Source organism: Nothoprocta perdicaria, unplaced genomic scaffold (genome assembly GCF_003342845.1).
Source record: "Nothoprocta perdicaria isolate Ctin4 unplaced genomic scaffold, notPer1 scaffold_166, whole genome shotgun sequence".
Lineage (NCBI taxonomy): Eukaryota > Metazoa > Chordata > Aves > Tinamiformes > Tinamidae > Nothoprocta > Nothoprocta perdicaria.
Genome location: NW_020454827.1, coordinates 1064883 through 1073915, shown reverse-complemented (window position 1 = coordinate 1073915; position 9033 = coordinate 1064883). Strand labels below are relative to the sequence as shown.

The following is a 9033-nucleotide window of genomic DNA, read 5'->3' as shown; positions in this document are numbered from 1 at the left end:
CTGGAGGTCTTCAAAACCCGCCTGGATGCCACCCTGTGCCACATGCTCTAGGTGTGCCTGCTTGAGCAGGAAGGTTGGACTAGATGATCTCTAGAGGTCCCTTCCAACCTTGAATATTCTGTGATTCTGTGATTCTACAAGTCATACTTAGGGCCGTCTCTTCCAATACCCTCCAAAAGGGCTTTGTTTACTGTGAACAGTCTATAAAAAGATGTATTTCTTGTTTTCATGTCTAAACAAGGAGTTTAGAAGTTACAACGTATAAACTTTTCTCAACGGAAGCTCCCACATTCTTTAAACTGTCTGCCAGGCAGAGGGGCATCTGTTTAATTAGATTTGTTTACAGTTGACCAAGTGTTTCAGGATGAGGACTGACCTTGTGGAGAGCAGCCCCGCAGAGAGGGACCTCAGTGTCGTGGTGGATGACAAGATGACCATGAGGCAGCAGTGCCTTCATGGCCAAGAAGGTCAATGGGATCCTGGGGTGCATTAAGAAGAGCGTCTCCAGCAGGTCGAGGGAGGTGATTGTCCCTCTATACACAGCCCTGGTGAGGCCACATCTGGAGACTGTGTCCAGTTCTGGGCTGCCCAGGACAAGAGGGATGTGGAGCTGCTGGAGAGAGTCCAGTGCAGGGCTACGAGGATGATCAGGGGCCTGGAACATCTGCCCTAGGAGCAAAGGCTGAGAGAGCAGGACCTGTTCAGCCTGGAGAAGAGAAGGCTGAGGGGGGACTTCATCAGTGTCTGTAAATACCTCAAGGGAGGCAGTGAGGAGGAGGGGGCGGCCTCTTTTCAGTGGTGGCCAGCAACAGGACTAGAGGAAACGGCCACAAACTGAGGCACCAAAAGTTCCACAGGAACTTAAGGAAACATTTCTTAACAGTGAGGGTGACAGAGCACTGGAAGAGGCTGCCCAGAGAGGTTGTGGAGTCTCCTTCTTTGGAGGTCTTTAAAACCTGCTTGGATGCAGCCCTGTGCCACGTGCTCTAGGTGACCCTGCGTGTGCAGGGGGGTTGGACTAAATGACCTCTAGAGGTCCCTTCCAACCTTAAGCATTCTGTGATTCTATGATTCTTTGTTTATGCCTTGCCGGATCCAACCAGCAGATTCAAACAGCAAATTCCTCTCTTGGCAAATTTTCCATCCTCTGACAATGGCGGAGGCTTCAGTGGCAAGAACTGAGAAAGGTGGAAGGTTCCACCCTAACTTGAGGAAAGTTTTCCATCCCTAGCCTTTTTTTTCCCTCCGAAAGACGTGCAGATGTCTATCAGAAGGTAAAGGAAGCAACATGAGACGTCAGGAAAGCAACAAGCTTCTAGAAACTGCTAGCTCCCCCTGCCCCACGACCTCCAAACATTATCCTAACCTGGGAATGCCCCTTCCAGGTCTCCCTGGGGTTCATATTGACATTGACAAGGAAACTTCACAACTGAGTTCTTTCCGGGGCAAGATATTGACCTCACTTGTAATCTCTGTGTTGGAAGAACACAGAGACTGCAGAGCAGCTTCCATGGACCCCAGGGGAGAAAAGACCTGTGTGGGGGCAGTTCCCACTCAGCCTCAGCATCCATCCTCCCACTCAGACTCGCTGCAGCCCTCCAAGGAGCCAGGGAAGCAGCATTTCAAAACCAGCCTTGACTACGGCCACTGCACCAGCACCGGGCTAGTGCTGAGGCTCTTTCTGCCAGCACTTGCTGCCAACCCATTTCCCGGCACCACTCAGTGCCCCAGGGCCAGTGCCCCAGCATGGGACCTCCTGCCTCCCTCTGTGCAGCTCTGCTCAGCAATGGATGGGGCTGGTGACACTCCTGTTCTTGATGACACCACCTGGCAGCAAGAAAAGTGCAGTGTCTCATCCCTGCCACAGTCAGGGCTGCTCAACACCCTAGAACATCTGCAGCAGCTCCCAGCTATTCACTACACTAGTCCTATGGTGGCCAACAAGCACTTGCTATGCTGCTGAGGATGCCACAGGCATCCCGTGAGCCAGGGAGCCACCACGACCAGCACACACATCTGAAACATGCACTCAAAGACCCTCACACATTTTTTTTGCATCGTTTCTGCTCTTCTCTGGCTGGACATCATTGAAAGCTTCCAGGACAATTATTTTCTTGCTTACCTTGGAATTGGGAGGGAGGGGAGATGGCAGTGTTTAAATTTACGACGTGTGCACAGCTCTAATGCCTCTGCCCTCCTCCAGGTGCCGGCGKGAGACCACAGTGTTCTTTTAAATCACAGCTTTGGAGGCCAGCTTTACCTCTAGAGCTGCATTCACTAGCACCTTTAGATATGTCTCAAAGATCTAAAAGGCAGGTCCTGAGCTTCCACACTGAGCAGATTAGATCACCAAAAGCAGCCTTGCTGTTTTGAACACAGGGAGACCCATTAGCCAGTGCTGACTGTAGGGGCTGATGATGCAAAGGCTGAGGACGCAAAACCACTATCTGTAACATCGGGGCATTTATCTGTTGTGTATCTGCTGACCTGCACTATTCGGGTTTGCTGTCTGTTCTTTGCGTACCAGCCATTTCCCTTTAGAGCCACATAAATGAAAACCCAGAATTAAGGCCTGAGCCTCAGGAGTCAGTAACACATCACGCTGCCTGTCCAGTTAAGAGTGCAGGGCTTGCCCCGTCCCGCCAGAGCGTGGGCCGCCAGGTTAGCATCCTGTCTTGAGATCCTGTCATTTGCTGCCATGTCAATACATACTCCAATGCTTTATTCTAAACAGAATAGCAATGATTTCATCCTCTCTGCAAGGGATTAATTGTTATTTTTCAGTCCCACTTAGCTGATTCGTGGTATTTGGCTGCAAGCACATGCCATGGGGTTATAATGATGCTTCCTTGTATTTTTTAAGGGTGGGGAGGCTTTTAGGCCCTTGTGGTGTATTGCCTTTTGTTTCTCACAGTGTCCCACCCCACATTCCCAAAGCAATGATGTCTCCTCCAAGGTGACAAGAAACTGGTCCATCTTTGTCCTCTGGCACAAAGAATTGGGCTCCCAGCTCAGCATCCTAACCATATCCAACTGGGAATCTCCCCAGAAAATCTCCAGGTTGATTTGGTACCTCAGATCATTGCTGATGATGGAAGCCAGACCATGACCACGTTAGGGAAAAACTTCTGAATGTCTGGCTCAGTTCCAGATTATGGCCTAAGCAAGGATATTCCCTGCAGTCATTCCCAGGAAAAGAACAGGAAATTATGTTCCATCTTTTCTATAAAGAGAGATTTTACAGGAAAAAAAATAATACGCATGAAAAATAATCATGAAATTATCACTTACTCCTATGTTCAAGGAGCAACCAACCATCCCATCATCTTGGGGAGGAACTGTGGCCTGAAGCTCACTAAAGACCTCAGGATATGGGGGAACCAACAGGTCCATTTTACAGTCTGGGTTTGATTCCATAGCAGGTACTCTGAAAGCCAGATAACTCTTTATGGATACCAAAAAACAAATAAAAAAGTAGTTACTCTTGAGAAGAAAATATATACTAAATGCCAGAGTATTAAAAGGAAAAAGAAAGCCTTTGAGGCTGCAGTCTTGTCTCACAGCATCTTCAGCATCGCCTCTGCAAGGAACATTGTGAAGCTGTGGATCCAGACACTCCTGAACATTATTTCTGGCTGAATACAGGAGTTCATTTTTAAACACACACACAAAAAAAATTATTTTTGTAAAAAAAAGGTCAAAATATTCTTTTTTTGATAAATGAAAGTGAATGAAGTATTTTGATTTTTCATTTCAAAACAGCATTTTGTTTTAAACCTCCCTTCTCATCCTTCTAAGTCCTGGAGGTTTCTTTGGCCCTAGATGGGATGTAATCACACACCTCTGCCAGCCCCCTCTTTGCCTCAGCCTGTTCTACATGGACCGAAGGACATGTGCAGAGATGATCAGGACAGACAGGGCTCTCCTTAGAGTGACATCCCAGCTCTGTTTTCCTGCAGTACTGTAATAATCCCTGATTGCTCTAAGGGAATATTYTGGCTGGTAGTGGCAAAACATAACATAATGTATGAGAGATAAACAGGYTGCTGAGAAGTTAAGTCTCTAGCAGCCCTTTTTGGATGGTGACACCAACACTGAGGCCCCAGATGATGGTCTTTATTCACAGTTCTCTTCTCTATGTTCAGCCGGCTGTCAGCCACCACCCTGAAGACCTTACTGAAGTCTAAGGAGACCACGTCCACAACCTTTCCTCACACAATAGGAGGGTCACCTGGTTGTAGAAGGAGCTCAGGTTGCTCAGGCAGGACCTGCCTTTCATGAATCCATGTTGGCTCGGCCTGATCTGGTTGTCGCACACAAGCTGTGTGATTGCCCTCAGGATGATCTGCTCCATGACTTTCTCCAATACTGAAGTCAGTCTGACAAGCCTGTAGTTCCTCGGATCCTCCATCTGACTCTTCTTGTAGAAGTCACATTGGCAATCTCCAGTCATTTGGGACCTCTCTTGTTGGCATCCTCACATTCTTGTTAAGGAAACAAAGTTTAAAATAGTGACAGAGTCATTAGCCTTCAGGAGGTTGCAAAGAGTCTACAGTGAGGACTTGGAGTCTTAACCTCAGAATCCAGATGTTATGGAACACCTGACTAGGAGGAAGTACAGCAGTTTGTCTGGATCTAGGTACACTCAAACATGTAGAGCTCTCTAAAGCAAAGTTCACACTCCTTGTCTTGCAAAGAGTGCAACACCTGGATTGCTCGCAAACACGTTAGTGACACCATAAGGTGTCATCCAGCAGCTCTTGGAGATTGCAAATTAATGGTTGGATAAATAGGTTGCTCTTCTATAGGAACACAGTACATTCCTACTGCGTAGGCCCAATTGCCTGCGCTGRAAAACAGCTGCAGTCAATATCTGGACTCATTTTTTTTTCACAATGCATTCTCCAAAAGCTGCCTGAGAAGACAGAATCACAGCTCAGCAACCCCAACATGTCCACTGCTCACCAAAAACCCAGCTGCACTTGATCAGCACAGCTGACCTCAGTTCTGCTGACCTTGGCAAGGCAGGATGAGAGAAAGAGAAGTTTTRGAGAGGAAGGCATGGGAGTGCTTCATCCTAACAAAAGCACTGGCCACTTGGACATCAAGAGACAGAGCCAAGTGTCCAACAGCCTGGGCACACCTGCGTACTGAGCACTTTCCCAGCAAATGTTTGCTGCTCTTAGACAACAGCACAACCACACTGAAGAGTTGCACAATCTTTGTTAACAATTTTATGTGATACACGGGCCTTACTTTTTCGTCCTCCTTAGGAGGCAAGGAACAGTGAGCACTGGTTTCATAAATCTAAGTCACCAAAAAAACAGTAAGATTGGAATTTGATGTCCGTTTGTTGTCAGTTTTCAACAGAATAGCAGCCAGCTCTTTGATCTTCACCACTGCATTATCTGAGACTCGGAGGGCCCATGCTTCCCTCTAACTTATTTGTGAACCAAGAACTGGGAAAGATCCTGCTTCTCTACAGGTGATGACACCATAGAGTCCCCCAAGGTCAGAAGAGAAAGAGCTGAGGAACTACAAGACAGCTTGCTGAGAAAATTTTAACAGGGACTTATGTGCCAGTTGAGGGAGAAGAAAAAGCATGCTGCATAATTGGAGCAAGCCACCATGAAAGCAATCCCAAACTTAATTCATTAATTCACTCAGATAAGACTTCACRTGGTACTTAAAAGAAACAGCACTTTGTCTTTGCAGAAACAAGAAGAGCAAGAATGCATTCTGGCACTGTGCATTCACCAATTCACTTTTTTTTCTTCATCCTCTTTTTCACAAATGAGCACCAGAGAGAATTTTATAACTTGCCACAGGAACTGTAGTTGTGGACAAGGAATCACTGACACCGTCTCAGGATTTCAGTACCTCCGTCTCGCTAGACAGACACAAACACTGTACCCAGGGATCATCTGGGAGCCAGAGGTGTCCAGTAACCCACACGGGAATGCCTGGAAGTCACATTCCCTTGCAGGGTGTCACAGCGGGCGGAGTGTCCCCGCAACACACACACGAGGCAAAAGCTGCCTTCCCCCAGGACCCACCAGCACAGCATTCACCTGAACCGGATCATCAAGGGTTCCAAAGGGACTTTTTGGAGAGAAGCAGTTACAACTGGAGGGCTGTAGTTAAATGCGGCCAAACTTTTCCATTGTTATTTCTCAGTCGCTTGATGTTCTGAAAGATATTTAGAAAAATGACTTTAGCAGTCCAGTGCCAAACTGGGTGAGGGTAAAAAAAAAAAAAAAAAAAAGAGAGAGAAAAAAAGAAAATTGGCAGACATGTCCTTCATTCAGTTTGCAGCTTGGATGACATCCAATGACCAACTCAGGAGTTTTGACTGCTCTGGGAGACTAAAGACCATTCACAAATAATTTGATTTAGGGTCATTGAGATTCTTTTTATAAATAATTTTCATTGATAAGTATTCTTTTTAATGAGGATTGACAGACCTAATAGCAACTGTATTGTGTGCATAGTTCATCGTTCCTGTCTTCGCAAATGACTTACATATGTGGCGTGCTAGTTCCTTGTTCCCTGCACACGATCGAGCTTGTTCATGAAGCAATAAATGTCTTGCAGACAGTGAAAAGGGATGCTGAGGTCTTCTGTCAGAAGACATGTTCTGAAGCAGATTCACAGAGAAAGCAAAGGAAGTTTTCACCATTTTATGACACACTACAGTTCTGGGGACTCTAAACCCCTGCAAGACTTCAGTCACCCCTATATTGGTATAATCGTCTTTTAATTGCTCTGGCTCGAAGAGAAATTCTCTGGTCCCCTGTATAAACCAGAACACGCTCCTTTCTCCACTGTGGGAGCGCTGAACAGGAATTGTACCAAGGCATAACTTTGCAAGAGCAATGGGATGCCCATGAGAGTATCAATTGACTCCGAACCCATTGGATAGCCCGAATAGACGTGGAAAGACCRCAGAAGAATTCAGACAAGAATGGCTCCACAGTTCAAAATGCATGTTTCTCGGCAACATCCTTGTCAGGCACTCTCTTCTTTGACTTGCCTGGTAACAGTTACAGCTCAGCCACTTTTGTTATTCGGCTCATCTGCTGCTGGAACGGCTCTTAAGATTTCCTCCTGTGATGATAAAAGTTAATACGAATTCTTAGAACCAGTAGTTGTTTTGTAGTTGAATAATGGACTCCGACTTGAAGATGCTCAATGCAATAACCACATATGTTCTTAAAAGCTCTCTGAATGGGAATGTGAAACAAAAGTCCCATTGATCTTAAATCTCAAATCTCAACTCTGACTCTGAAAAGGCTACTTGCTTTCTTTCAGAAGAATTGAAAATAGTGCAATAAAGGACTAATACAGCAGTCAAAGATGGGAGAATGTCCCTAGCAGTGTTCAAGAAACATGTAGATGAGCATGAGATGATTTAGTAGGCACAGTGGTGATAGATTGGACTTGATGATCTTGAAGGTCTTTTCCAACCATAATGATTCTATGATTCTATGATTATGGGATGAAACTACCAACAGTTCCTCTTACTTAGACTACCAAAGCAAAGGGGAATACAATTGCTACTTACAAGACAAGTAGAGAGAAGAAATGCAAAAAAGTCATGAAAGGTGCACAGGAATCAACATCTGTAAAGAAGTTGTTGATATATTCTGAGTGAAGATGAAAAGATTCATGTGCTTGAGAGCAAGCAGGTCTGCGAAGGCTTTTAGTAAAATGAAGAGAAGTGCCAAGTGAAGCTTGATAAGCACATGGGACATATGGATAGGATTTCATAAACAAGAAACTCCAGCATGTAACCCAGGAGGTCTCCACAGGACCCCTCTCCAGTCTCTGGCCATACTGTTTTTAATAACTGCACGAGACACTAAAGGATTCCCTTGGCTCCTGCCATTTAGCTGTCATTCACCACCAGTGCCTTGCTCCACGCAGACACCCCAGGCTTGGGCACTGCTCTGCTTTGCATTGGCCACATCACCCGGTTTCAGTGTTGCGAGGCCCAGTGCAAACCTCCCCAGCACAGCCACAACGGGCTGGCCGTGAGGCTCTGGAGTGACACACTCGCAAATCAGAGCTCCTACYGAAAAGGGGAAGGTAGCAGGGGAAATAAATGTATTTTTGCTTGGCTCTGTTGGTTTATATAAACACACAAGTGCCTGCGTTCAAACCAATTTCAAGCTCAAAACCAGAGTATTTGGACAGTTGCTCTAATTAGCAACAGGATGATGCTGGGCAAATAGTGAGGGCCACCAMCACCACCTTGCCAGACAGGAAAAGTCAGTGGGTTCTATCAACGGAATCAAGAGGATACACCGAGGATGTACCTACTCCAAAATGAATGAAGGTGGTCTGTGTTTGAGAGGGAATCTCCCAAACCTCTAATGCTGGCTGCGTTTTAACAGCATCACCAATACGAGCAGTTCCCATCCCAGCACAGTCCTCTTGGGTGCTTTCCACATGTCAGCAGTTATATTTTACCAATTTTCCTGGTGAATAAAACATTTCCTGCATTTAAAACACTGTAAGGATACGTGGTAGCATTAACAAGAGGTGCTTATGGTGAGGCCTTATAATGTAATTCATTTCAAGGAAAAAAAAAAAAGAAAATAGAACTAATGAGGAGAGAGGGATTGCGACATGCGCAGCCTTCACCTTGCTACAGAGGGAGCGGCATGGGATGAAGGCCTCTCCATGGTGCTCCTTGCTCACCTGCCTCTCTAGGGATCCCCTAGGAATGACCTCATGGTGAGGCTGGTAGCTTCATAGGCTACCTGGAGCATCCTCAGCAGGAAGCAAGCTTTCCCCCAGCACCCACGGTGGATTTACACTCCCAGTTGTTGTCCATGAAGCGACAGGCAGGCAGGGACTGGAATTTTTTTGCCAAATGCAGCCTCCTGGGTTGCTTCCAGGCCCACACGGGGCAGGACTGGGAGAAACCATCCAGATTTGCATTCAYGCTTGCTTCTGATTTAGGCTTCAGTTCTGGCTGTGTTCTTAATGATTGGAAATGATGGGATCTCCAGGAAAAAAAAAAAAAAA

At 46.1% G+C, this 9033-nt stretch overlaps 1 long non-coding RNA gene across 1 annotated transcript; it reads right to left on the bottom strand.

Annotated features, from left to right (window-relative positions):
• Positions 1-5977: 5977 nt before the first annotated feature.
• On the bottom strand, positions 5978-8852 carry LOC112944322. Its single transcript, XR_003248752.1, has 2 exons — positions 8704-8852; positions 5978-6189 (listed from the first exon to the last, which is right to left on the bottom strand). It is a non-coding gene; the product is annotated as an uncharacterized LOC112944322 (long non-coding RNA).
• Positions 8853-9033: the final 181 nt, after the last annotated feature.